We start from the raw sequence: 27,890 nt of genomic DNA, 5'->3' as shown, positions 1-27,890 counted from the left end.
GTCATTGCCCTTGTACAAAACTGAAATCATGCCAGACAGCCACTGACAATATTGAGCATATGAAGTACATAAAGTGGTCCCACACTTAAATATACAAATTCAATGTGTAGATAGAAAAGCTACACATAGTTTATATTACACACACAGAGCAACATTAAAAGAAGACTAAAGTTGAAAAAATCAAGCACTCGAAAGTTAGGAAATTGCAGAATAAAGGTTACTGGAGGCACCTTAATTTGGCTGCTTGTATGTATGTATTATGATGCTGTCTTTAATTACATGATCACATGCTATTTTTTCCACAAAACCCCAGACTCATTCACTGCACAGGATGGACGCCGTTCAACTAATGAGCAACTATTCAATATTTTGTTTTATCCTCACTAAGCAATGTGCAGCTTTAGGATTTACTTACTGCACACTATTCAACCCTTGTTCTGAACAAGGGATTATTAATTTCCTCATGGGCAGTCTATTGCACTCATCACTATAGTATCCAAGTACTTTACATATAACCTATTTGCAGACAATCCCTGTAAAGTGAAGGGTGATGATATCATCATTTTACAGATGGAGATCTGAGGCAGAGAAAGAGTAAGGTCAAAAGAAGCCACAAATTTTGCGTGCCCAATTTGAAAAAAGTCAGATCCTCAGTTTCAGAGTACTGTATACACTCGTTCATTGGCCCGTTGGACAGGTAAAAATAGCAAAAACTGTATGACCCTTTCATAAGCCAACCCTATATTTCAGGGGTTGGCAAACTTTGGCTCCTGGCCCATTAGGGTAAGCCGCTGGTGGGTTGGGATGTTTTGTTTACTTGGAGCGTCTGCAGGCATGGAGCCCCTCAGCTCCCTGTGGCCACGGTTTGCCGTTCCCAGCCAATGGAAGCTGCAGAAAACTTCCTGCGGCTCCCATTGGCTGAAAATAAAGAATCGTGGCCACGGGGAGCTGAGGGGCTCCATGCCTGTAGACGCTCCAAGTAAACAAAACTACAATGTATTAGATATTCAATTCAATGATTCCACAGAGTTTAAAACCATCAAGTTTTGGTGTAGGCCCGTTTATAAGCTGACCCACGCTCTTTGATGTGTTACTTTTTTTCCAAAAATATTCAGCATATGAACAAGTATATACGATACTTTGCATTATATATCCCACTGACTTCAGCTGCAGGTGTGAGTGCTCAGCCCTACTGAGGACCCCCAGTTTCGAGCTGGGCTCCAAGAAAATGAGGAACCCAAATTAGTGACCACCTGTGAAAAGCTTGGTTTAAGCATCACACAGGAACTCTTTGGCAGAGGAAGGGATAGAATCCAATTCTACATGACAGCTTTCAATTGCCTTAACAATAAGACCATTCTTTCTCTTCCTACAACCCCCCCATCTTATTCATTGCACACTTTTCAATTTCTGCAACCTATAAGGCAGGAAAGTCTTGCAGACACCAATTTTTATCACTACATAACACTTATTTATCTCAAGCAGAAACAGTCTGTGCACTGAATGAGAAAGGGATCCTTTGGAAAAAGTTAGCTGCAAACATGTAATTAAGGCTATGTCTACACTACAGACCTTAGAGCGGCACAGGTGTATCGCTGCAGCTGCACCACTGTAAAGTCTCCTGTGTAGCCACTCTATGTTGAAGGGAGAGAGCTCTCCAGTGGCATAATTAAACCACCCCCCAACGGCATAGTGCTGTCCACACGGGCCCTTTTGTTGGTGAAACTTATGTTGATCGTGGAAGTGTTTTTTTCACACCCCGACTTACAAAATTTTACTGACAAAAATGCTAGTGCAGACATAGCCTAACACTGTATATAACTAACACACACACACACACACAGAGATTGCACCGACAGCCTGAATTCTGGCATTTCTTAACTTCTGAGTGCTTAATTATGCAACCAGAATACTGTACTTTTGTGTGTGTTTGTGCAATTTGATTATTTTTTTAAATTGAAAAACAAATTCCTTCATGTGACATTATACTGACACTAACATGCAACAGTAGGGTTGGAACCTTTAGATCCACCACACAGACCTCTGCCAACTGAGTTAATGGAGTAAATGATAGCAATAGAAGGATGTCATGCTCTTTGTGGACCAAATAAGATACAGAGAGACTTGCTGACAACAGAGGAATGGGGACACGTGAATTTTGGTTTCCGTTCCAAGCTCTGGAGAGGTGTTTGTTACTGAGCATATACTCTTCTGCCTGTTTCCCCAAAACTTCTGCTCCAACACATCCCTGTTCTAGTTCTGTCTCTTCTCCAAATCTAGCTCCTCGTCCCAGGCCCATTCTCCTTGCCTATCCAGTCCTACTCTCCTCACATGATTCTTATATTTGTACAGTCTTTTTGCTTAGCCAATCCTACTCTCCCAGATTGAGCTTGCTATCCAAGTTCCAGTCTCCCCCATCAACTCCCCGTCTCATCTCTCCATACACAGTCAAGTCCCTACTTTCTAGTTCAATCTGCCTCCTCTCCCCACACTGGCTCCCAGTCTCCCTCAGGGTATGTTGACACAGCAACTAGACACCTGTGGCTGGCCCATGCTAGCTGACTGGGGCTCAGGAATTGTTACGTAGATGTCTTGGCTCAAGCTGGAGCCCAGGCTGTAGGACCTGTGGGGTGGGAGGGCTCAGAACTCAGGCGCCATCATTAGCCCATTAGTCTACACTGCAATGAAACAGCCCCATAGCTTGAGCCAAAGTTGGCTGGCATGGTCCGGCCAAGGGTTTTCCTTTGCTGTATAGATATACCCTCAGACTCCTCATACAATCTCAGTACACCTGATTCCCCTGCCCTGGCTCCTCATCCCAATCTTTTTTGCCCAGACAGTCCCAGCTCCTCCCTGACATCCAGTTTTTGTCAGATGTCTCTATGCTCCCCATCTTGTCCATTATCTCCCAACGGTTTTCCACACTAGTTATTTTCTCTTTGTCCAGTCTATTTCAGTCTCCACTTTTCTCACCCAATCTCAGTGTGCCCCCAGCAGTCAACTAAATCCTAGTCTCCCCATATGCCTCCAGTATCAGACTTCCCTCAACCCCCTGGCTCTAATCTCCTTGCTGACCCAGTCCCAGTTTCTCTTCCCCCCACCTTCAGTCCCAGGCTCAGACTCCTTTCCTCAATCTACTCCTACTGTTCCCCCAGTCTGGCACAGTCCCCTCTGCATTAGAACCAGACTTCTTTCCCCTCCATGCGGCCTGGGTGTCAGCAAAATGTTGCTGAGAGTACAGAAGAGATGGACTTTCTGCTCTGTGTTCTGGTGATTGGCCCCATCCTGGCCCATTACAGGGAAAGGCCTTCTGAAATCTTGTAGCCTGGGGAAAGACTGTTCAGTTGCTCTATGCATGTGCTATCCCTACAGTCTGGTCAGCACTAGGAGCTGTGAGAAGCTTGAACATTCTCACTCAGGCATAATCTTTTTGCTGCTAAGCTCTAGCAAGTGTCTACTCATCATGTGTGAACTGCAATTTTTGAAAGGTTATAACTTTGGAAAATTTGGGTGGATTTTCAGTGACGGCAAAAAGCACATCCCTGACAAAGTCCACAACCTGCCAAATTTTAAGCATCTGCTTCAAAGTATGAGAAGCTCTAGCATTCCCAAAGAAAAGGTCACTTAAAAAAAGTGGAAAATATATTTTTCCCTAACTTCATTCTTGGAAATGGCTCATATGAAGCCTAGCACAAGGTTTTAAGCCACTGAAAGCAGTTTCTTAAAATAGGAAGCATCAGACGACCTTAATAGGTGGAACTAGTAGCACAACCTAGTATAAAATGAGAGATCCCTCATGTAAAGGACATATTCAGGATGGAGACAAATATTTAACTTCTCATTTGTGGTCTACTCAGACAAAAAAGCCATTAGTGATATGAAAAAGTACAAGCTGAGATAATTACATTAGGTCTTGCATCACATAAGAGCATGTTACAAAGATTTCCTTCCTTCTGGTTAAGATCTCTTCTGAAATCATTTCTCTAGTCAGCTGTAATAGAGTGCATTTTAAAAACATCTTTCCTATCTCAACGTTAACAGCAGTGCTGTAAGAGGTATGGGGAAAGAAAATGACTTTGTTCACTGCTCAGTAACAATACAAGCACAGCCTTTCAAAAATGTTTGTATTTCACTAAAATTGGACAGCTTTTAAACTACGGTTAAGAAAAACATTTCTTGTTCAAATCATTCTGAATTAAATACTTAGCAACAACAGGGAAGAATGGTCATACTGGCCAGAACTATTTTGCCTTCAACTATTGGCAAAGAACTATATTTATTGGCGGCAAAGAGTTCTGTGGCACCTTACAGACTAACAAACGGACGTTGGTTAGTTTGTAAAGTGCCACAGAACTCTTTGCTGCTCTTACAGATCCAGACTAACACAGCTATCCCTCTGATACATTTATTGGCTCTCTTTCCATACCTATGTCCACTTGGACTAAATGTATTTAATCCACCAGCTGTGATTACAGATGGCAACTATCCTAAATGGAGAAACACAACATATTCCACAGGTCAGAAAACAAGAGAACATGGATTGCAAGCATCCTCCACAATCTGGAGAGAATAATGGCTCTTGCGTTAGCTAACTTGTCGCATCATTCACTTATTTTCATAATGTCATGGAGTATGGAGAAGATGCAGCAAGACTGGAGGAGAGGAAATGTAATGCATTTCTCTCAAACAGCAATGACTGATCCTCCCAATAACTGTCCCATAGAAAAATTAACTTCTGTCATTAGTTAAATTAAGAAATAATTAAAAAATGCATTGAATATCTGGTGAATAAGAGAAATATAAATAAACTTTGTGGATTTATAATAAATAAGTCTTTCTCAACTTGATTGCTTTTGACAGAATTACAAAATCAGTGGATGAAGAGAAGGCAGCAGATTTATTTGTATTTTAGTAAAGAATCTGGCTGTGTCCCAACTTTCCTGAAAAGTGGTTTTAAGCTTTTGGCACTAAGATTATTCATGAGGAATGAAAATGGCTGAAAATGAACGGCAGAACAAGGTGGAAATGCTAGAGAAAAAATACAGTGGAAATCCATGAAACACTTACCTCCCCTCAATAGAAAGGAGAAAGGATGACTATGGAAGTTGCCTGGTGAAATGGATCTTGGATTTTGCAACTCACACTCAAAACAGATAAGAATACCATGGATAAAGATCTTACAGAATTCCAACTAAAAATCTTACCAAGCGGGAGGCATTACAACTTTTACACAGTCTTCTAAAGAATGATTATCCTAAAACATCATAAGGAGAAAAACTTAGTTTGATTTGTAGTGAAGAGATTGGTAATAAATCTGTTACACATGCATAAATACAATTTTTCCTATCAACATTCTCTGACTTGTGTACAGAAGAAAAAGCCTAACTGTGCTAGAAACCATTACTGTACACAGTGGTCCCTCTAAAAGTTGCAATTTTTTTTTTTGATGGAAGTGTTTACGTAGTTTCTGTAGCACCAGAAACGTACTCAAGGAAAGACACATTCCCGGTCCCAAAGAGTTTACGCTCTAGAATGGTTTACTACTGATGTCAGTTCAGCAATTGAGAAAGCAATCTTAATTCATATCACATCACAAATTCATAATATTAGGTGATGAGACTCTTTTAGCATTAGTTCTACTACTGTATAAGAATTGGCCCACAAAAGACTAAAGCTGTAACAAATCCTCATTGATTTTAAATATTATGGACAGCTGCATTATTTTTCAAAAAGGTAACTTTCATTAAAAAAAATGCTTTTCAAGTAGATGCAGATGTGTATTTCCAAGTAGGTGTGTGCGTGCACCAGAGCCTTTTCTTAGCAGTACATGTAGAGGGGGTGATGCTCACGCCTTGTGCCTGTAGCCCTTCCCCTAGTTACATGAGGTGGTATCGCCCTGACCCCCTCTCAGTTCCTTCTCACACCCCATTGGCTAGAGTCAGAGCTCTGTGCAGTTGTTCTTCTATAACCTCATAATTTATCTCAGCCTAGTTTTTATTTCTATTTTGTTACATAGTTAATAGTTAATGTTACTTAAAGGCTACAATCTACAGTATAGTGGGTAGTGTTTCCTGGTGATGCCCTCACCGGGGTTCAGGCATTGCCTTTCATGTGGAGTGGCAATTCCTAACAGTGACCCACACGTGTTGCTTGCTCTGCCTTGGCAAAGCCCACCTTAAGTAGTGCTGTTTGACCTGCAGATTGTAAGAGAAAGCCTCAGGTGGTGTAGGACTTTCGCCTTAAGCAGCACCTGCACGAGCAGGCCATGAGGCCTGACCCAGTACCAAGCTGTTCTTCAGGCTGTAGATCACCCTCAGGTTTGGAGAGTGGTGCCACCACCCATTCTGGGGCAGGGACCGCTTTGAAGAGGCGCAGGAGTCGTTCTCCACTGTCAATGCCAAAGAAGAGGTCGCATTAAGACCAATCAGGAGTGCTCCAGGTCCTGGGGCAACTCCTCTGCCTCCCCTAAGAAGAGTGTGAACTGGGGTGGGGAAACTTCTGATTTAAGAGTCTGTGCCCTACGCTCACCCCTTTTAAAAGACTATGTTAAATTTTGTACAAAGCATACTGTGTAATGTATCATTTGAAAACTAATGTTTTGCTGATTATTGTGTGGTAAAATATGTGTGGCAACACTGTATGTAAAGATATAAGATTCCACTGTATAATAACAAAGCATGTTCCAACATGTTCTAGAGGGCAGTCAGAAATGAGTTCTCCATAGACAAAAGGCTTACCAACACCTCAGAAAGGTGTCAGTGAGATCAAACTAACTATCACCTAATTAAATGGCCACTCTTTGGCCAGGGAGAGGGGGTGTGGGGGGTGAGGGAGATTCTACATTTTGACAAAGGAAAAGTTTAAGGTTCCTGGCCCTGCACCAGGCTATACAGAGTTGCACAAGTGAACTGCACTCAATTTCTTCTCCACCACAAAATCCCTCAGTGGAAACTCAAACAGAGAGAAAGAAGGGCAGTTAGTAGAGCACACACCTTGAACAAATCCAGTTACTGCACAAGGTGAGTAACCTCTCCTTCTTTGAGTGTTCTCCCTATAGGTGCTCCACTTCAAGTGACTACTGAGCAGTACCCTCATTTAGAGGGAGGAGATTTGGAACAGAGTCCACAACTGAAGACAACTGTATTCCCAAGGGTAGCAAAAGAATGGACCATCAAAATGTTTGGAAAAGGTATTACTGAAGTCCAAGTTGCAGCCCTTGCAAACTTCCACAATGGGAACCTGCTTAGGCAATGCCACAGAAGTACAAAGAAAGCTTGTAGAATGGTTAACAACCTAGAATAAGTATCAGAGGGATAGCCGTGTTAGTCTGGATCCGTAACAGCAGCAAAGAGTCCTGTGGCACTTTAGAGACTAACAGACATATTGAAGCATGAGCTTTTGTGGGTGAATACCCATTTCGTCGGAAACATGTGGGTATTCACCCACAAAAGCTCATGCTCCAATATGTCTGTTAGTTTATAAGGTGCTACAGGACTCTCTGCTAACTTAGAATAAGGTTGCATATTGATAGATTCATAGTATGAAATAATATACCCAGAAATCCACCTGCAGAGTCTCTGGATGGAGACCGCAGACCCTTTGGATCTGTTGGCAATTGAAATGAACAGTTTGAAAGACTTTCTAAATGGCTTGTTTTTGTCCAGTTAGAAACCACCACTTCGCTGATGTACAAGATATCTAAGATATTATCCTTCCTAGTTTTATGTGGTTTTGGGAAGAGAGGGGAAATGAGAGATGGATGAGTTGGTAATGTGTAATTCAGATAACTCATTAGGTAAAAATTCAGGATGTAGGTGTAACAAAGCCTTGTACTTGAAAAACACTGCACAAGGGAGGACCTGGCCTTCAAGTTCCCCACTTCCCTGACTCTTTGGCTGTTTTCAGGGTAGACCATCTGCCCTGAAAGGTGAGTGTTCCTAGATGTGCTCCCAACCCAACAAAGATGCACTTGTCGTTAAAGTGACGAATGGAGATGGTGGATAAAGGAAAGACCTGCATAGACCTTGCAAGGGTTCTTCCACTGACTGAGAGTGTCCCGTACTTGACAAGGGATCGATAGCAGGTAGGTTAAGAAGAGAAAAGGTAGCCATAAGTTCAAAGGGAGACCTCATAAGACACTTCAGTATTAAGTTTAGATCCCACCCAGGGGTTTAGTGGCTTTTAGTCTGAGGAAGAAAAGATTTATCAAGGTTGGGAAACCTATCATCATTGGATGAGCAAACGCTGAGAATCCACTAAGGAATAGAAGGCCGTTACAGCCAGCAAGTGAACTCTGACAGAACTCCTAGGTAACCTGGATTTTTTTTAAATTCCCAAACTGTTTGTTCAGCATATGAACTGTTCTGAATCACCTCTTGAAAACAGGAAAGACATAATTTTCCATGACATTATGCATGATGCACAACAAAGGTACAACTGCCATATGTCTCAGAAATTAAAGGATAATTTCTTGTCAAAGTCTGGAGTACTGGAAGTGGTCTTGGTCAACCAGAAATCAAAAGAATTTCATGAGATGGGTAAACTGCAATATGAAAATACACATCCTGAAGGTTGAGGGCCAAAAAACAATCTCCTATATCCAATGGGGCAATTATAGCTGCTTTCACAATGTTCTTTAGAAGTCTTGAAATCTAGAATAGTTCTCCATCCTCTGTTTTTCTTTGGGACCAGAAAATACTTGGGGAGTAAAATCCTTTCCCCTGTGCTGAGCAGGAACTGGCTCTATAGCTCCTAAGTGTAGAAGAGAGGCGATTTCCTATTTCAACCAATGTTCATGAGACAGGTCCCTGAAGAGGGATAGAGAAGTGGGATGAGAGGAATGGAGTAACAATCTTAGAAACTCCAGTACCCATTTGTTGGATATAATCTGCTCACATGCAGACAAAGCAGGAGAGATGGTCCTGAAAGAGAAGGAGGTGGGTAAACTGGTGCAGCTGGAGATAAGAGAAGCACGGTTGTTCTGGGCCTTAACCAGACTGTCAAAATGCATGTTTTGACAATGGGGGTGGTTGAGTGGCTCAATCAGATGTAGTGTGTGGTTTCTTTCTTTGGAACCTGGGCTTCTTCCTTGGTGGCTCAGTAGGTCTCTAGAAACCACAAAACTGGACTGAGTAGGATCTCTGAGTTGTCTGGGATCCACTAAACCAGTTTATTTTTAGGTGTAGACAGATGCACCCACTGCAAGATTCCGTGCAACAATTCCCAGAGTCTCCGCCTGAGCAACCATCTAGCTAGACTTCATTGTGAAGCTACCCAAGTCTAAAGGGATATACAAACATCTTAACTATAATCAACCATCTGACAAACCTAGCCCATTTTGTACCTGGTTACCCTTCTCCAAGGCAACCGTCTAGTTATAAGTAAACTAGGTTGTCTGTCTCCATGGACTCTGAGCTCATTATTTCTGACAGTAGTGCTCAGTTCATCTCTCATGTCTGGCAGGAGGCCCTCCAATTTTTGCGATTATGCTCCTGCCTTTCTTCAGCTTAGCAGCCCCAACTGAATGGCCAGATGGAAAGGGTGAACCAAACTCGGGAGCAACATCTCCAGCTTTATATCAACCATCACCAGAATGATTGGTCCCTGCTGTTACCTGATGTGGAATATGCATATAATAATGCCAAATCATACCTCTATAGGACAAAGCCCACTATTTTGTTTTGGTTTTTTGTGAACTATAAGTTCCAACCCCAATTCCACCCTGAATTACCCACATCCTCCCTCAACCCAGCCTGCTGAAAAAGTGTCCATGCCCCTAAACTCAATTTTTAAAAAGTGTGATAATATTCACAACTTAGTGAACAGTTTCTTCAAGAGTGAACTATAATTGATCCATTAAATAAACAAACAATGACCACACGATAATTAAACTTCAACATCCGAGGGGAAGAATCTGGACCAAAATCTAACACTGCAACACAAACTTTTAGAAAGAAAATTTTAAAATAGGGAATTATTCATGACCCTAAAGTGAAGAGAAGGAACTAAAATTCTTACACTAAGCACGTACGCCATAACCCCTGAAGCATGGAGACTGCTCAGCTATGCACTCTTGCTGTGATCATCTCAAACACCTCGTGCCTTCTCCTGCAGTATTTCCAGAGCTGAAGTAGGACCTGCCATGCGGAACATAGCGATGTCCAGTAACCAGCCCTGCTGCAAGCCACTGAAAAAAAAAAATTTTACATTTGCTGATGGCAGTCATAGAGCAGCTGCACTCTGTTGAGCGCCATTTCTGGTCCCATGAAACAAGCACTGACTGGTTGGACTGCATCGTTTTGCAGGTATGGGATGATGAGTAGTGGCTGCAGAGCTTTCAAATGCAGAAGACCATCTTCCAGAGACTTTGGGAAGAGCTTTCCCCTGCCCTGCAGTTCAGCAACACAAAAATGAGGGATAATCTGACAGTGGAGAAGCGAGTGGCAATAGCTATTTGGAATATTGCAATGCCAGACAGATATCAGTCAGTGCAGAATCAATTTGGAGTAGGTAAATCAACCGTGGGAGCTTCTGTGCTCCAAATGTGCAGGGCCATTAATCAACTTCTGCTACAAAGGGGAGTGAGTATGGAAAATGTGCAGAACATAGTGGATAGTTTTGCCGTAATAGGGTTCCCTAATTGCATTGGGGCAGTAGATGGCAAGCATATCTCCATCTTGGCACCAGTCCACCTCTCCAAAGAGTACATAAACCGAAAGAAATACTTTTCAGTGGTGTTGCATGTGCCTACAGTTATCCTGGGGGACTCAGTCTACCCCTTGCTCCCATGACTCATGAAGCCATAGACCAGCCATCCGGACAGCAGTAAGGAATGGTTGAACCATAGGCTCAGCAAGTCAAGAATGGTGGTTGAATGTGCCTTTGGTTGTTTCCAAGGTCACTGGAGAAGTCTACTAACAAGGTCGGACCTCAGTGAGGAGAGCATCCCCCAGTCATAGCTGCCTGCTGTGTGCTCCATAATATCTGGGGAAAAAAAAGGGAGAAATTTTTCCACAGGGGTGGGGCAGTTGAGGTAGATCACATGACAGCCATTTTTGAGCAGCCAGACGCCAGGGCAATAAGAAAAGCACAATAAGGGGTGCTGAGTATCCACAAGGCTCTGAAAAGCCCTTTCAATAATGAGTCACAGTAATGTACAATTTTTTCTTCATCTTAAAATATTTGGAAACTCGGTAACTTAAATCTCATTTGTCTGTTTATGCTTTTCTTTCATAAAATTCTCCGCAAATACATTTCTATCATAGCAACAGACAACATAGAACCATGTACCGTAGTTATTTGGAACATGAGCAAAAAACTTAACGCCAGCTTTGACATGTAACCTGTCACCACCAAACTAACTTTTCAAATTGTAAATAGACATTTTTAGTTCACATACTTGTAGAATGTATATGTGCATGTGCTTACCAAACAAACTGGCTAAATGCTGTCATTAAGAACTCTCTCATTGTTATAAACACCTACATGGAAGACTACTAAAGCTTGAGGAATACTCTGTCAAATTTAATTAAGAGATTTGGAGATGCCACCGGAGCGAGCAGAGTATATTCTATGCCACAGTGGTCTCTGGTGGCCAGGAGGGGCAATTGCAGGGAAACCCAGCACTGCAGCACACTCAGTACAGACTGAAGAATTTATTTGGAGAATTTAGTCTACTGACCACGAACACATAGATCAAAGGATTATCAGTTTGCCAAGTTTGGATGGTTTTCACAGGAAAAGCAAAAAAGGAAATCTGACACAAAAGCAACCTATCAGTCAAATTTCATAACCCTTCTCCAAAGCATGGGGATGTGGGGAAGGGGGTAACTAGAATGTTTCAATGGAGAAAGGTAAGAATTTAACATAGGCAAAATGTAGTTGTCCCTAATCATCATCTTGAAAATGGCTAATTCATCTTTACTGAATCCATCATGAGGACTGATAGAAAATTCAAGCCCAAACTGCTATAATTTGGCAGAGTTATAAGCACGGTCTTGTAACAGGAAGTGCCAGAAAGCTTCACTGTAAGTGTTGCTACCATCTTTCCCAATAAGCAATATCCTAAGTTTCACCTGGAAGCAGACTGGAATCAGTCCACTGCACTAATATGAGCTTGCCCTGTGTGATACAAACCTAAAAACAGGTGGTAACACTATTTAAGTGGGCAATTAAGTTCAAAGTATAAGTAACCTGCTCCAGTTCAGACTGCTTATTTTGTGCGTGGAGTTTTAGTTAGAAACAAAGTTGTATTTTTTGGAAGCTGTATTTCAATTGCTAATAATGATTTATTGCTAATGACAGTGAAGTTTAGATATACCAACACAGTTTGCTTATCTGGGAATGACGAAAAGGAAATGACAAATATTCTTCTGTTACGTGAACAGTGGACAGAAAAAATTCCCTCCACTCTCAGTTTTAATGTAACAGACTTTTCTTCTGCCTTGAGGCATCAACGCTAAGTTTGAAATGTGGACATCAATTCAAAGAAAACACCACCTATCAACTCTGACCTCACTAAGGCCACGTCCAGACTACCCGCCGTATCGGCGGGTTAAAATCGATTGCTCGGGGATCGATATTTCGCATCTAATCTAGACGAGATATATCGATCCCTGAGCGCGCTTATATCGATTCCGGAACTCCATCAACCCCAACAGTTCCGGAATCGACACGGAGAGCTGCGAACATCGATCCTGCGCCGTCTGGACAGGTGAGTAATCCGATCTTAGATATTCGACTTCAGCTACGTTATTCACGTAGCTGAAGTTGCGTATCTAAGATCGATTTCCCCCCCTAGTCTGGACCAGCCCTAAGACTCATCCATCTTCCTGCGTTACTCATTTTTCAAAAAAGTTTTTTTCAGAGTTCTCTTTGGTTAAAAAGATGTCTCCCATCAATTTCCTTAACTCAGAGATAAAACTGGCTCAAAAATCAGAGAACTAAGTCATCTTTGAGCAAACTAGGATACAAATTAGAAACAGGTCCACACCTTAGTCTCTGTGAAAAATGACTCAGGAAAGAATGCTGGACTCACAGACCTGAGACTGGGTGCTATTTTAGTCTCAAGTCCTAAAAAGGTAAGCTATTGGCTACTCCTGACAAACATCTATATTTTGGCTGAAGGCTCAGGCTCCCAGTATATTTCTCCTGTTCTCCAACCTTTCATCAATAGCTTTTCTGAATTACCAACAAAAGATTTATTTGTTTGAAGTCTCTGCATCTCACCCAAGAAAGAAGGGTGTACAACTTGCATTACGCTTCAGAAATATTTACACATTTTAACTTGCTTTTAATTTTGCAAATCTTTAACAGTTGCTAGAACTGTATAAGATGCACTGTACACGTTGATTGGAAATATTCAAATAACTGATGTTTCAGATGGCTTGTAATTCTGAAAAAAAAAATTTGGATTGACCCAAAAACAATTTGTGAAGATTTTTTCAGTAACGTGAAAATCTTGTTCTTGGTTGAACACAATATTGTTTAGATTTCGACACGGGACTACTACCAGCCTCTTAAGAATCTGGGTGCAGAGGATGGATCTAAAGGAAGTGTGTCACACTGAGGATTTTGTTGGTTGGAAGAAAATATCATCCAGATTTCCATGGAAACGTCTCCTCGAAGTTGCTGCCCCACTGCCAGGGTAACAGTCCTTTTTGGATATCCCTGGCATTGGTAGCCACCAATGGATTTCTAGGCTCATTTTGACACTGAGGATTGAGGACTCTGCAATCTCAGCTACTAATTTCTCTAACGATTCAGCCAATAGCTCCTCACCTGTCAGTTGATAAAAACGTTTAATGGTCAGTTTTTGTCGCAAGTGAAGTGACATTCTGCAGCAAGTAATGAGGGAGCAACAGGGGCCCATGCCTTGCTGAGGAGTTTCTGGCATTCCCTATTTATTACCTGTCCTCTAAAGGATGATCTGTCTCACTACACTCAGCTTTCTACCACTGCCCAACAGAAGAATAACGAAGCCACCCTGAGGAGAAAACAGATTTTGAATGAAATATTTTAGAAGATTTAAATCTTCCCATTTTTACTGCATTTTAGAAGTGCCTGAATCTCCATTTGCTTTTACATCAAAATCCTAGCCTAGTCTAAATCATTCAATTTCTCAGGACCAGGGAAATGAAGCACCAGTGGTGTCACTCTACACAGCTCTATTCTCAGCACAGGAGCAAACATGCATACTTTTGCTTAGCTGGCTATGGATTTTTCTTGGGGATATGAACTTCTCTTTTCCCCATTCTCTCACTGAAAGCCATTACCACAGAACAGCTGCCAAAAATTAGGGCAGGTCTACACTATGGGGCTATATTAACCTAAGTTACACAACTCCGGCTACATGAATAGCGTAGCTGGAGTTGACGTACCTTAGATTGACTTATTGTGATGTCTACACTGCACTGAGTCGACAGGAGAAACTCTCCTGTCAACTTACCTTATGCTTCTCGTCTGATAGAGTACCAGAATCAACGGGAAAGTGATCAGCAGTCGATTTAGCAGGTTTCGCTAGATGAAGACCAACTAAATCGACTCCCAGTGGATCGATTGCCGTGTGTTGATCCCCTGGTAAGGGGAGACAAGCCCGTAGCGAGTTCACTCTCTAATGCATATTTAGATTACTATTCATGTAATCGTTGTATCTGGAAGTCTAAAGCACTTTGCAGTTAAGCATAGCTATCTCACAGGGAAGATGTCATCCTTTTACAGATTGGAAAATGTAACAAGAGTGGTTAGGTCACTTGTCCAAGATCAAGTCAGTCCTTGGCAGGGCCAGGCTAACTTCTCTTACCATAATATACTCTTCCCCATCCCCTTCATATTTTTAAAAATAAATCCACATTTTCCTTGAACTGTACAGCTGGTTTAAACTTCCTATGTGAGCTACTTAACAAAAATAACTTGATAACTATTTCTTTAAAATTCTTTAAACTAAGAAAAACTAATACAATCAGACTGAATACCCAGAATTACTTGAATTTGATTAATAAATCAATGAAAGATTAAACAATTTCAGGACTAAGTCAGAAATAGAAAACGCCAACAAAAGTGTTCTGACTGAGGGCAGCTTTTCTTGGAAAGGCAGCACTAGTAAAGCTTTGAACCAAAAATCTGTTAGGGGAAGTTTAAAAACTTCACAAAAACCAAGAGCCCAGTCAGGCCATGCTAAGTTAATACTTCCATTTTTAAGGTGTCCATTATTGAATATTAAATTTAAATCATTTTAAGCCACTCTGTAAAAGAGACTGAAATATGATTGAAATACTATAAACTGGAGACTTGTTTCAGAACTTTTCATAGGAACCTCCCTGCATTGAATTACTGACAAGTGAAGCCATTACTAATTACACATCATTTTATCAAATAAAATTAAAATTTAATTATGAAAGTTACTACTTTTCTGACGTTTGCCCATATTCCCATATAATTTATTACTGTATATAGAAAACAGCAGCTGAAAATGTAAACTCTAGTCTGACTATTTTCAGCATTATTTTCTCAGTCCCCCTCCTCACCTGTGCTAATGAACTTTGGGTAATGACTGAAAGGACAAGATGGCAGGTACAAATGGCAGAAAAGAGGTTCTCTGCAGGGGGGCTGGCAGAGGTGAAAGTAAGCTGGTATGCCCCAGTACAGTGTACTGGCAAGAGCCGGTGCGCCATACTGGAGCAGCCCAGCTTCACCAGGCAGCAATTTAAAGTGCCCTGCTGCCAGAGCTCTGGAGTAGCGGTGGGGCTCCGGGGGCTATTTAAAAGGCCAGGGCAGTAGAAGCAGGGGAGTCCTGGGCCCTTTAAATAGCCCCCAGAGCCCTGCTGCTGGAGCCCTGGGGTAGCAGCGGCAGCCGGGGGCTCTGGCAGTGGTTTAAAGGGCCTGGGGCGGTAGCAGCAGCCGAGCCCTAGGCCCTTCAAACTGCTGCTGGAGCACCTGGCTGCCGCTGCTACTCCAGCGGGGGAGAGGGAGGGTACTTATTGGTACAGGGCGGGCCAGGACTGGCTCTGACCCCCTCATCCCCACCCCTTCTGCCCGAGGCCCTGCCCCTTCTGGGGGCCAGAGCCAGCCCCAACCCAGCCCCATACCAGTAACTCCCTATTTCTACTTTCACCCCTAGTGGTTGGGCTCACTTTCCGAGACAGGGCGAGGAGCTCTGCTATTCGGCAGGGCCTTGGAGTAGAACAGATACTCCTTCAAATAGAGAAGAGCCAGCTGAGGTGGTTCAGGCACCTGATAAGGATACCATCTAGGATGCTTCCTTTGGAATTGTACCAGGCATGTCTCACCGGAAGGAGGCCCCAAGGCCGACCCAGGACACATTGGAGGAATAACAGCTCCCCAGCTGACCCAAGAATGCTTGGGAATACCCCAGGAGGAGCTGGAACCTGTTGCAGAGGAAAGGGAGGTCTGGTCCTTCCTACTCTCCATACTATCACTGCAACTCTTACCAGGAAAAGTGGCATAAAGCAAAGAAGCGTAATTTTCTCAGTTACAGCTATGCCTGTGACGTCTCAATTTACTGGGCCATAAGGTTAGGCAATATCTTTTCTGTATTATACAATGATTTATTATGTCATTTCATGGCCAGCTTACATATATCAGTACAGTGCAGCATCAGTTACATTTAGCCAAACATTTGCCTTTATGCATTGTCAGCATTTCTTTAAACCTGTGAAGCCTTCTTTAAAAAGGTTGAGTTCAGTTTGTATGTTTCATTCACTATGAGTCTGAGATTTTCATCAAAGAAAAAATTATGTTTAGGTAAGTTCATGTGCTGACAGAATGCCTTGCACAATGTTTACATTTGTAGCTTTTATGACTCAAGATTTTAACTTGAAAAGTAGCATTTTTATTATAAGGAAAATATAGGTCAAACATTGGAACTTAATTAGACTGATGAACACAAACATGTATACCAGTAAGAGTGAGAAAAAGACACCACCATGTACCCTTCATATTGCACATACTTTCATGTTCTGAATATAAATATTTTGACATTCCAAAGGAACTACTGAAAAAATTTCCTCTTGGCAATGAAAACAGATGAATGATAGTACAGTCCATTAAATATTTCATACTGTGCATCTAAAATGTAGACTTTGTTCTAAAATGATTTAAATTCTTAAAAGATCCAGTTCTTTCTTAAATACTGAAGGAATTCCAAACATTTGACCTTTGCACACAGTTTTAAATACTTCAGTGATTGAAACAGAAGCTGAGAAATAAATGAATCTATTCCAAAAACAGCCACACAACGGGTCAGCTATAAAATGAAAGATCATCATTAAAGTTACATTTTTGCAATGGAGCATTATAAATGCCAGGGCCCTATATTTTAAGTTATCAGTCAACCAACCTTATTTTGTGTATGATACAAGTATCTAACTGAAGTGTTTAATAAAAATGAGGTGACAGCTGTGAATCTACAGCCAATGAAAAAGTGGTTTGTTTCATATTGATTATAGAAGTCTGCCCCTGTGTACCCTCACAGTGAGTCTACAAAAGAAAAATCAGATCTGTAATTCTCCACTAGTGGTATCAATACTAGAAGCTGTAAAATAGACAGCTATTTTAGCAGTCATCTAGCAGAGCAGCATTAGACAGTGATAAATGTCTGGTGCCCATCTCTACTACAGCTCCACCATTGAAGGATGATAGGTTCAACTTCTCCCAGAGTAGACTGACCCTGATTCAGTAAGCAATTCAGTTCTTAGTTACAGTCAAGTACTCTTGATTAGTTCAGTAAACAGACAAGTGCATTGCATCTCATATCCAGTGTTTACTGGTACAGAAATACTCTTGAAACAAAACACCAACACAAGGGCACCATTCAGAACATTTCTTACATCTCCAAAAGATCATTTAAATTAGTATAGTACTTTACATTAACATTTAAGTCTATTCAAATCTGGGGGCTAAAAGCCATTCAAATATTTTGTAGCACGTGTGTAATCAGACAAGAATTCTCAGCCTTTATTACTACTAGTAGCAATAATTAGCACTTACAAATATTGCTTAACTTTAAGGCATTTTACAGAAAGTGCTTGAGAATCACATCATCAAGTTTAGTAAATATCCTCAGGGTCCCTTTGCTGTCACTCCAGAAGCCCAACTGTCTGCAGGACTCAACCCCAGCTGCAGAATTTGATCAATTTTTTTCAAGTTTGCAATTATAAAAACTTAGAAAAGCACCTTCAGAATATGAACTAATGTAGTGTCTCTGCCTGAGTCTGCAGATGGCTTCAAACAACAGTTCCGAGGTACACAAAACAGCTTGCATTCACCATTATAGTAGAAGTGTTAATTCTGATATTAGTAGGCTTGAGACATTTCACACGCAGAAACATCCAGCTAACACATTTGCTGACTAAAGAATACAATAGCAGGTACTATTGGAGATATCTTGGTGGTTGATTCCTAGGGTTTGTTCTAACATGCTCAGCCATTATTCCCTCCCTTGTGACTAAGTTGTCCCTCCCGCTAAAGGAGGAAGCGATTCAACCTCCCTCTACAAAACAGCCTCTTTGTGCCAAATCTCCAAACCACTGCTTGCCTCTTCCTTGGTGCCAGAAGCACTCAAAGGCACAATGTTTGTCAGTGGTAAAGATAATCTCTTCTATTATATTCAAGGCCCATCACTATGGATATAAGCACTTTTCAAAGACTGATGTGACTACTGTGGAACTTTTGAATTTCAAGCCTAAAGTGACTTAACTTATAAAAATCATTGAGTAACCAAATTGAGATAAAAACCCTGAAGCGCTGCTCTCGACTGGACTAAGGAAGTTTACTTCATTTTGGGTAGCCATATACATTAGAGCCACATTACCTTACCACTCCAAACATATTCAGTCATAGGTACACAAATTACAAAGAGCAAGACAAGACACATACACTTCTTCATTGCAGACTCTAAATAAGAAGGTTATGCTCAATCACAGCCTCCAACAGCCAGGTAAGGGAGAGGATTCACAAGAATGAAGTCCACTAGGACCCTTGCTATCCAGATTCTGAAAGTGGTCAAAGTAAACAAAGATGCAATGGAAAATAAGATAAATACAATGTAATGCCCACTTCAGCCATCTTGATCCCATTTGACTCTCAGAGCGTTACAAGCTCAGGAGCATTAACAATTCAGGTGAGAGTAGTGCAAAAAATATACACCTCTACCCCGATACAATGCTGTCCTCGGGAGCCAAAAAAATGTTACCAAGCTATAGGTGAAACTGCCTTATAATTGAACTTGCTTTGATCTGCCTGAGTGCGCAGTCCCGCTCCCCCCCGGAGCACTGCTTTCCCGTGTTATAGCCAAAGTTATACTGGGTTGTGTTATATTGGGGTAGAGATGTATCAACTTGAGCTGTGGCAACTGCTCTAGTCCAATGTCGTCCTGCTGTCTAAATGAATTGGACTACTCAAAGTCCAAAGGAAGAAAACATCTGACACAGTAAACCCTGTATGATATCATGTATCAGGATACCAACACATGGGACAATTTAATAGTTGCTCTCCACCTAGCACAAGTACATCAAATTGAAATTTTAAACATTTGAAAGCAATAGTAAGGGCAAAAAAATAATCCAAACTAGGAAAATTCAAAGGCTAAAACTATCCTTAATCTGAGCTGTTATCTTTAAAATGTTGGGGAAATTGCCCAGAGACAGCAGATATTCCAGAATACAACCTTCATTAAACTGCAGACAAGCCCTAAAGAATCACACACTTCAGAAAAATTCTGACAGCATCTCTATAAACTAATCTTAAAAGGAAGAGCATGGTAACCAGATATATCCTTAAATGCAAAACTCTGATGAAATAAACCTGCAAGTATTTGCAGCTCATATTGCCTTACATACATGTTTTTGAGGGCTGTGATACTGGTGGAGAGTTCAGGATGTTTGGGGGATAATAACTCTTTGAAAACAAATGCTCTTTAAAGTGAAATCTACATTTTGCATTTCCATATTTTCATTTCAGTGTGTGTTTCAAAAAGCTGCAATAGTTTCATAAGGGAGTTTTTCCTTATGTGACAGATTATACCATCCTTAATTACAGGTTAACTTTTTTAAAAACAGTTTTCAGTGACCTATCGTTAAAGGCAACCATGCTATTGTTTCGTTAGTGGTCACCCACAACAGATGTCAATGTTTCGTGATCAAACCTGATATTTAAATATCAGAAGGGATAAACTGGATTTATCTGGCCAAGTGCCCGGAAACATCCTAATAATTTACAATGATTAAAAAACGTTATCCTATCTCCATTACAGGCTTAAGTTCATAGTGTTTCAAAATTTTTTTTAAAGAATGTACTAAAATGACAAGTGATTTTGATTTAACCACTTTCTAGAGATGTACAAATATGGATTAATGACAAAATCTACACTGCCTTCTAAAATATTAATATAACATTTAAATTTAACAAGTTTATATGAAAAAGATGTTTTTCTAGCTACTGAATATCTGAAATCTAAACGACCTCTACCATACTTAAGATCAGACTCTTGCTTTTAGACCATCAAGACTTGCTACCTGATACGTTTTCCCTCCTTTCGTGAATAATGAAAAAACTTTATCTAAAAAGGAGCTGATTTTGACTCAGTTGATTGCTTTTTGTAGAAATTCACTATTAAAGAGTCCTTGGCTTTTTCATGATAGAATAGAAAGATAAACTAGCAGTATAGTTGGAGTAATTGTTCTTTTTGTGTCTGCAAATACCTGAAAATTGCTTTTGTGCGTGTTTCTAGAAGGGGTCCTATACTATTTAGCATTGATTCTTGGCCCTATGCTATTCAACAATTTTAAATCGGTGGCCTGGAAAGCAATATAAAATCATTACTGATGAAGTTTTCAGATGACAGACTAGGGAGTGGTAGATAATGAAAACAACAAGTTTTGAGAGAGAGAGAGAGAGAGATCTGGATCTTTTTGTAAGTAGGGCACAAGCAATATGCATTTCAGTACAACCAAAAGGTAACATTATACATCTAGGAATAAAGAATGCAGGCCACTCTTAAAGGGGACTAACTTGGGAAGCCGCAACATTGAAAAAGATTTGGGGGTAATGCCGACTCATTAATTATGTACAGTAGATGACTGACTGCATGGTAATAATCCAAATATTATTATTATGGTAGCCATCAGCTGTGAAGCCATCCATTGTGGACAGAACTGTGGGAGATACCTAATAATTTCCTTTACGCTAGCAATAAGAAATTTTCCATTCTGCAGCCCAAAGTCTCCCACAATTTTGCAACATGGAGGTAGCAAGCAATGAACAGGAGAAGGGAGGGATAAAGAGAAATTAAAACAGAATGAGATAGGGAATCCCCTCCCCATGAAGATTAGTTGAAAAGCAACGGTGTTACTGAACCACCACCTGCAGCACCTTCCTGCTAAAAGAGGGCTCTGCAGATGAACGAAAGTTCACATTTTGGTGTCTTATAATGCTGTTAGCCAATGACCAAGTGGCCACTCTGAATCTCTCTGCAGTAGAAACAGTTCATTTGGACCACAAGGTCACCATGGATCCTGTAGCGTGCATCTTGATTCCTTCTGAAGCAAAAAGTCACAATGTCTTCAAGGCCTCAACAATGCACTGTCTGATCTAACAAGAGACAGCTTGGAGGCTTACCACTTTGAATGGAAAAAGACACACATAGGGGACCTGACCTCCTTGTGGAGTCCGTACACAACGTAAATCTTCCATGCTCTTCTGACGTGTACGGCACACTTAAGTTTCTCAGTCAGGTGCTGTGACACTGGGGAGAATGAAGGGAGGATCATCTTCTGTGATGTATGGAAAAGGGAGAATTACACTTTGGGGAGAACAAAGATTCTGAAATTCTCAGCATCGTTTCACTGTGGAACATGCAGTAAGGCTCCTACATAGATATAGACTACTAGCTCTAAAACTCACTAGCAATGGCAAGGAGAAAACAAGTTTTGATGGAGAGACAGAATGCTGATATTCAAGTCAAAGGCTCAAAGAGGTGAGTGGTCAAGGCTTGGACACCAGTGCTAGGTCTTATGGGAAAGACTGGTATGATTGATGGCCTGGCCAGCCTGACTGCTCTGAGAAATCTGGATATCAGGGTGTTCATTTGCCAAACAGACCAAGGACCCTTTTTGAGCCACTTAAGGTTGAGGATGGCTCTCACTCTCCCTCCAACCCACCACGGCGCTCTTCTGAATGATAAAGAGGGGGGGTAGAAGATTTCTTCCAAGGGAATTCCTTCTATTGCTCCTATATCCAGGAGATAGGAAATCTCCTTTTGGAACAGTGAATGCTTGGCAGCGTTTGCTGAAGATTGGCAACTGGATGAAGAAGAGATGGGGTGGAGCCCATAGGTCAAGGGGGTTTCCCTGATTTTCTGTTCCTTATCCATTTGTCTGTGGTCAATGCACACTGCTCCTCTGAAAAGTGGGAAATTCTGCCTTCTAGATTCAGGTCTGGATGGAGACATCATTGTCATGTCATGAAGCTGTGAGACTCAGTTCCACAACTTGCCCTTGGTTTATCCTTCCTTTGGTACTTTTCACCCACCTACCTCACAGGAATGTCTCTGCCTAAAAGCCAAAAATTCAAAACTCCCTTCTTAGAGGGCTCAGCAAAGAGGGAAGGGCCTACTTAGATTTACTTGCACTTTTTGCCACTATCTTATCTAGTTTTTCTCCAAAGAGGAGAGACCAGGTTAACTCAGAGGAACACAGGACTGCTTGGATTGAGCATCTAACTTCCAGAGACAGAGCCATATGAGCTGCCCAGCCACTGAACTGGATACCATAGCCTGGTTGAAAAATGTCACTGCATTCATTGATGCATTAGCCACAAATGCTGTTGCCAGGGAAATTTTCTTTAAAAAGGCCCTGAAGTCAGGGTGATTTATGTCCTTCAGGGTCCCCAGCCAGGACACGGTAGCTCTCAAAGCATGTGGCTGCGAGATTTTTCTAAAGTGGCTGAGGAAGCTTCAAAATCCCTTCCTCTCTATTGAGTCCAAGAACTCCATTTCTAATGGGACAACCTCACCCTCTGCCAGGGAGGCCACTGCAGTATCAGCCTTTGGAACTTCAGTAATATTTTGTTGGCTCTTACAGCTTATATCATCTTCGGTCATGTCTGTGAATGTATTTACCCTTCTTGAGCATCTCCCACTGCTCTCTGATCACATCCTCAAAGGAGGAGTGCAGGAGAATCATGGCCTCGGGGACGATTTTGAGGGAAGGTGTTCCCCTGAAGGCTTAGCTACAGGATAAGGATTGAATCTGGATTGTGGATGCAACTTTTTAGCAGATGGCCTCACACTTACTGAGGTGGAAGATATTGTTAAATTTTTTCCAAGTCCCGCTCATATTCAGTCTGAAAGCATTCCTTCAGTAGAGGAGAGGGGGCTGAGTCAAAAGTTCTTTTCAGGCTATTTATTTTGTGCACATGCACTTGGTGGGCAGTGCTGCCCTGCTGTGGCCAGAGCATGGTCTTTTGCAGCTTGCCTTATGTGGATCCTGGGGTCCTCCCATTTGAGGTCCCAATCCATCTGAATGGGGGATGAGATCCCATTATCAGAATTCAGTGACTCACATTGTGAAGGAGGAAGGTTGTTTATGAGTCTTAGTTCTCTCCCCAAAGAACTGAGACCCATTTTAGGACTTGGATGGGGATTGGTAGCTTCACAAAGGTCTTATCATTGCAGTCCTGTGTTGCCACAGGTTTTATTTTCCTTCTCCTTAGAGCCTCTCCTTGTTTTGTCTTCTCTCCCCTGGTCAGTTTTTCCCCCCCCATGGGGGAGTCAGGACTTCTTGGGGTAGTAGAGGACCCAACATGCCTGACCAATGAAGAGCCCCATCTCCTAGCAGAGTTAGGGTTAGCTGCTGGGATCAGGTTGGGCATAATTCACTCACTGCTGAGCCTGACAAAGCTGCCTCACATATATAGCACACCTTTTCGATTTTTCCCCAGTGCTTGTGCGGCTGCTCAGTCCTGGCTGAAAGGGAGAAGAGGAGCTTGGCAAGGAGGCACTAAAGCAGAGGTTCCAGGCAGCTATGACCAACACTCCTCAGATTCAGGACAAGGACGGAGGAGGAGGAGGAGGAGGAAGAGGAGAAGCTTGAAATAAAGAAAACTGCTTGCTATTGCCTGAAAAACAGCTAAAAATAAAATGCTAAAGAAAAGGATGGGAACAAAGCAAGCCATCATTTGACTGCTGCCACCAAGGCTTAAGATCTGGCAGCAAGGAGAAGGGGGCATGGCCAGCACATGCTCTGCTGTAGCTTTGAACTACCTCCAGAACTGCAGAAATGAGGCAAACAGTCCATGTATAGCAGAATTGTGGGAGGCACTGGGCTGCAATATGATAAAATACACCCATACAACCTGACAGACTCAAAGTACCAAGGTACTAATGAATAGCTCAGATTGTTTATTGAATAATTTCTGATTTCTTACGCTTAAAGCTCAATTAAAATAGATATCTATTAGATTTCACTTTAAAGCTGTACAAATGCTGAACTCTTTCCTCCATCTCACCCCCACTATTCACAGACTACCTAAATGTAGTCTAAATGTATAACTCAAGATTTCTACAAAGCAAAACGCAGGCCAAGTCTACACTACAGCATAAAAATCTAAATTAAAACTGATTTTATAAAACCAGTTTTATAAAATCGATTTTACACGTCCACACTAGGGCACATTAATTCAGTGGTGTGCGTCCATCGTCCTAGGCTACCATCGATTTCCGGAGCGGTGCACTCTGGGCAGCTCAGTAAAAGAATGAGACCAATAACTTCGATTTCCGTCCACACTAACCCTAAATCGATATAGTAATATCGATCTTAGGGTTACTCCTCTCGTTGGGGAGTACAGAAATCGATTTTAAGAGCCCTTAAAATCGATTTAAAGTGCCTTGTAGTGTGGATGGGTACAGCGTTAAATCGATTTAACGCTGTTTAAATCGATTTAACGCTGTAGTGTGGACCAGGCCTCACTCAGATTCTCCAACAGTTCTTATTTACATGTGAACTTCTGCAGATGAGAAGCTAGCTTCATAAACAGATGAGGCTGGCAACCATCCAGAAACAGAATAATCTAATACAACTGGTTAGAGAGCTGAATACCCTAATATATGCCAAGAATTTGTTTTGAAGTTTTCCTATACTCCCAACTGACATCCCAAGTTAATAATCCTACATGTATATTGGTTTGTCCTTTTAACCAAATGTTTAAACAGTGAAAAACCTGAACTTAACATTTAATGGAAATATCTACTAACACAGGTGGTGCAGTCAATCAATGTACTTCCTTTCCTATCATGTAAAAAGCCTCCCATATATGCAGTAAGAGAAATAGCAATGGTCAGTTGACAACCAAAGTGCTTTCTAATTAAGCAGTTGCCTCTAATTGGTTGCTACAGATGATAATTGACTATATTGTAGGTTGCATGCTCTGAGGTGAAGGAAATGTTGCTTAATGAGGTAGAGCTCAATTATTTTCCAGAGAGCACATGTAACTCAAGGAACAATTTTTATTAGAACATGTACAAAGAGGTAGAGTAAAGAAATCTGAATCACTGTATTTTGGAACTACATTTATTTGCAATTAATTCGGCAGTGTAATGAACACACACCAAATAGTTTCAGACAAATGTATATTAAGACAGAGCCAGCTAGGAACTAGAATTTACGAACAAATCTTTTAGTGAGATTTAATGTGAACTATGTAAGCAAACAATGTCATGTGACCAGTTTAACACAAGGAGGATCATAAGCAGATAAAATGGTGTCTTCAACGAAGAATATCCGAGATATAAAGTGCACTTTCTGTTAATATACTGTAATTCCACAGAAAATCTCAGCATTACAAAAAACTATTTTGACAATAAAGGTCTCTGCTTGTTCCATTGCATCCTAATATAGAATTATGTCAAGAAGCTATTAGTCTTCAGTCACTTGAATGATTTAGTTGGTTGAACATTCTTGGGTACTTTATAACAGAAAGAACAAAATTGTTCAAAAGCCAGAGTTTCTACCTGGTTTGAAACATTGAAAATGTGGTAACGCTTTGCAAATTTCAAAAAGGTTCATATACTGCCTATAAAAATAGTGCCACATCCTGTTGGCTTTCTGTCAAAATATTTCTCCAACATGTAAAGATTTGTCAGTCCTTGGAGGGCAACAGAAATGCTAAAAAATTAGCATGCTTTTTACATTGAGCCATATGGGATTTGAAAGTAAGTTTTACATTTCTTAAAGTAAGAGAGCTCATATGCTCTCCCATTTATCAAGTATTTTTTACTATGCGCTCGTTACCAGTATTGATATTATTTCTTTCAGAAACTGATCAGTAGTTTATAGATCACTGGGCTCCACAGATACAAAAGCTTTATTGCTTCACACTTTTATCCTGGATTTTAGTTCACACTGAACTGTTACATCCGGAGCTAAAACATTCCCAGCATGCTGATAAGCAAGGTTTCAGTTAATCTGAAACCCACAAATCTACAGTTAACAGGTTGTAAATGATAGAAAAAGCACCGAGGAGATGAAACAGAAAACTTCACATTAAGAAAAATCTTTCTTTTAAGTACTGTAAATGTAAAGTGTGACTTTGTATTAATCTATTAAAAGTAATTAATTAGACATAACAGATTAATCTGAGATGTCATTTAAATAATCTGAATGTGTTATGGGGTGAAGACTTGAAAAATTAAAAAAAATTCTCATACAGAAATTTAAACTAAGAGCTCAATCCTGCAAATTAATCTGTAGTCTTCAGTGAAGATCCAAAGAAGCAAAGGTCCACCTGCTCAGATCCAATTACAACCCTGGAGTTTAATATACTAGCCAGACTTTTCTACAAACTGGTTACAGATTTACTCACACACACACACACACCAATCTATACTACAAGCAGCATTGGTGAATACTACTATAACCAGAATAGTGAAAACTGACATTTCTGTAATTTGAAATATATTCAGAAGTTTTTAAATTAACCTACATGAATGCAGTATTCCCTTTGTTCTCTGATAGTCTTAAATGAGATTGCTGGAATATATTTCCATTTTATGCTGCTACAAAATATTCAGTTTTTAATGTGGCATAGAATTATGTATTATCAATACATACCCTTAATATCTTCAGTACAGTTAAGTGAATTTTGAAGTTTGGTAAGGGATATTTAAAGCCTTCTGATACCAATTAAGGGTTGAGATGGTTGATCTTTGTGTCCCTGGAAGGGGCTGAACTTCTTTCCCTGCCCTTACTAGTAATAATGGAAATGACCTAAATTTTGGAGGTGTAATTCCTAGTTTTCTAACCCAGCAATGCTTGACAGGAATCAGCCATCCACTGAAACAGTAAGCACATCAAGGTGTAGGTTTCCATGAAAATCATAAGCAGTTAAACAATTAATATTAACATTAAAATCGATTTAAGTGAGTGAGGCAGATTTATACTTCAGGGCAATTATTCAGGATGTCTGAAGCCTCAGGAAGACAACACTTCAGTTTAAGAATAAATTTAATTTTTAATGCTTTTTGACTGTGTCTAACTTCATACAGATTTAATTTTCAAATAATTGCTTAGATTCTACACAAATTCCAGAGCCATGAAATAAAAAAAGAAATGCAATCTCAACTGTAATAAGCATGAGCAGGTTAATAAATCAAGTGGTGGCTACATTCCCCTGAAGAAGAGAACACAAAAATGTTTAACAGCTAAAGTATTAATGCCACAGTTTATGCTCTAGTGTACCACTGAGAATTGGACACTACTTATATTAGGAAGTGGCAAACTACACTAAAATTCTCCCATTCTGTAAGTAATTATGTCTTAACCAGTTGCCACATATTCTGTAATCATACTCTTATAAATAACTGAAGTCTCGCTCTAAAG

At 40.8% G+C, this 27,890-nt stretch overlaps 1 protein-coding gene across 5 annotated transcripts in view; it reads right to left on the bottom strand.

The window, feature by feature from the left end:
* Positions 1-27,890, bottom strand: part of PARN (poly(A)-specific ribonuclease) — a 144,442-nt gene that overhangs the window by 26,096 nt on the left and 90,456 nt on the right. The window contains exon 23 of one of the 5 annotated variants that reach the window (XR_004002260.1): positions 6,175-6,953. The exons of the other annotated variants lie outside the window; for them this stretch is intronic. The gene's annotated coding sequence lies outside the window, so the exon portion shown is untranslated. The remainder of the gene's footprint in view (positions 1-6,174; positions 6,954-27,890) is intronic. 5 annotated transcript variants of the gene reach the window in all.

Source organism: Gopherus evgoodei, chromosome 10 (assembly GCF_007399415.2).
Source record: "Gopherus evgoodei ecotype Sinaloan lineage chromosome 10, rGopEvg1_v1.p, whole genome shotgun sequence".
Classification (NCBI taxonomy): Eukaryota; Metazoa; Chordata; order Testudines; family Testudinidae; genus Gopherus; species Gopherus evgoodei.
Note: the sequence above shows the minus strand (reverse complement) of the source record. Positions and strands in the feature narration are given on the sequence as shown.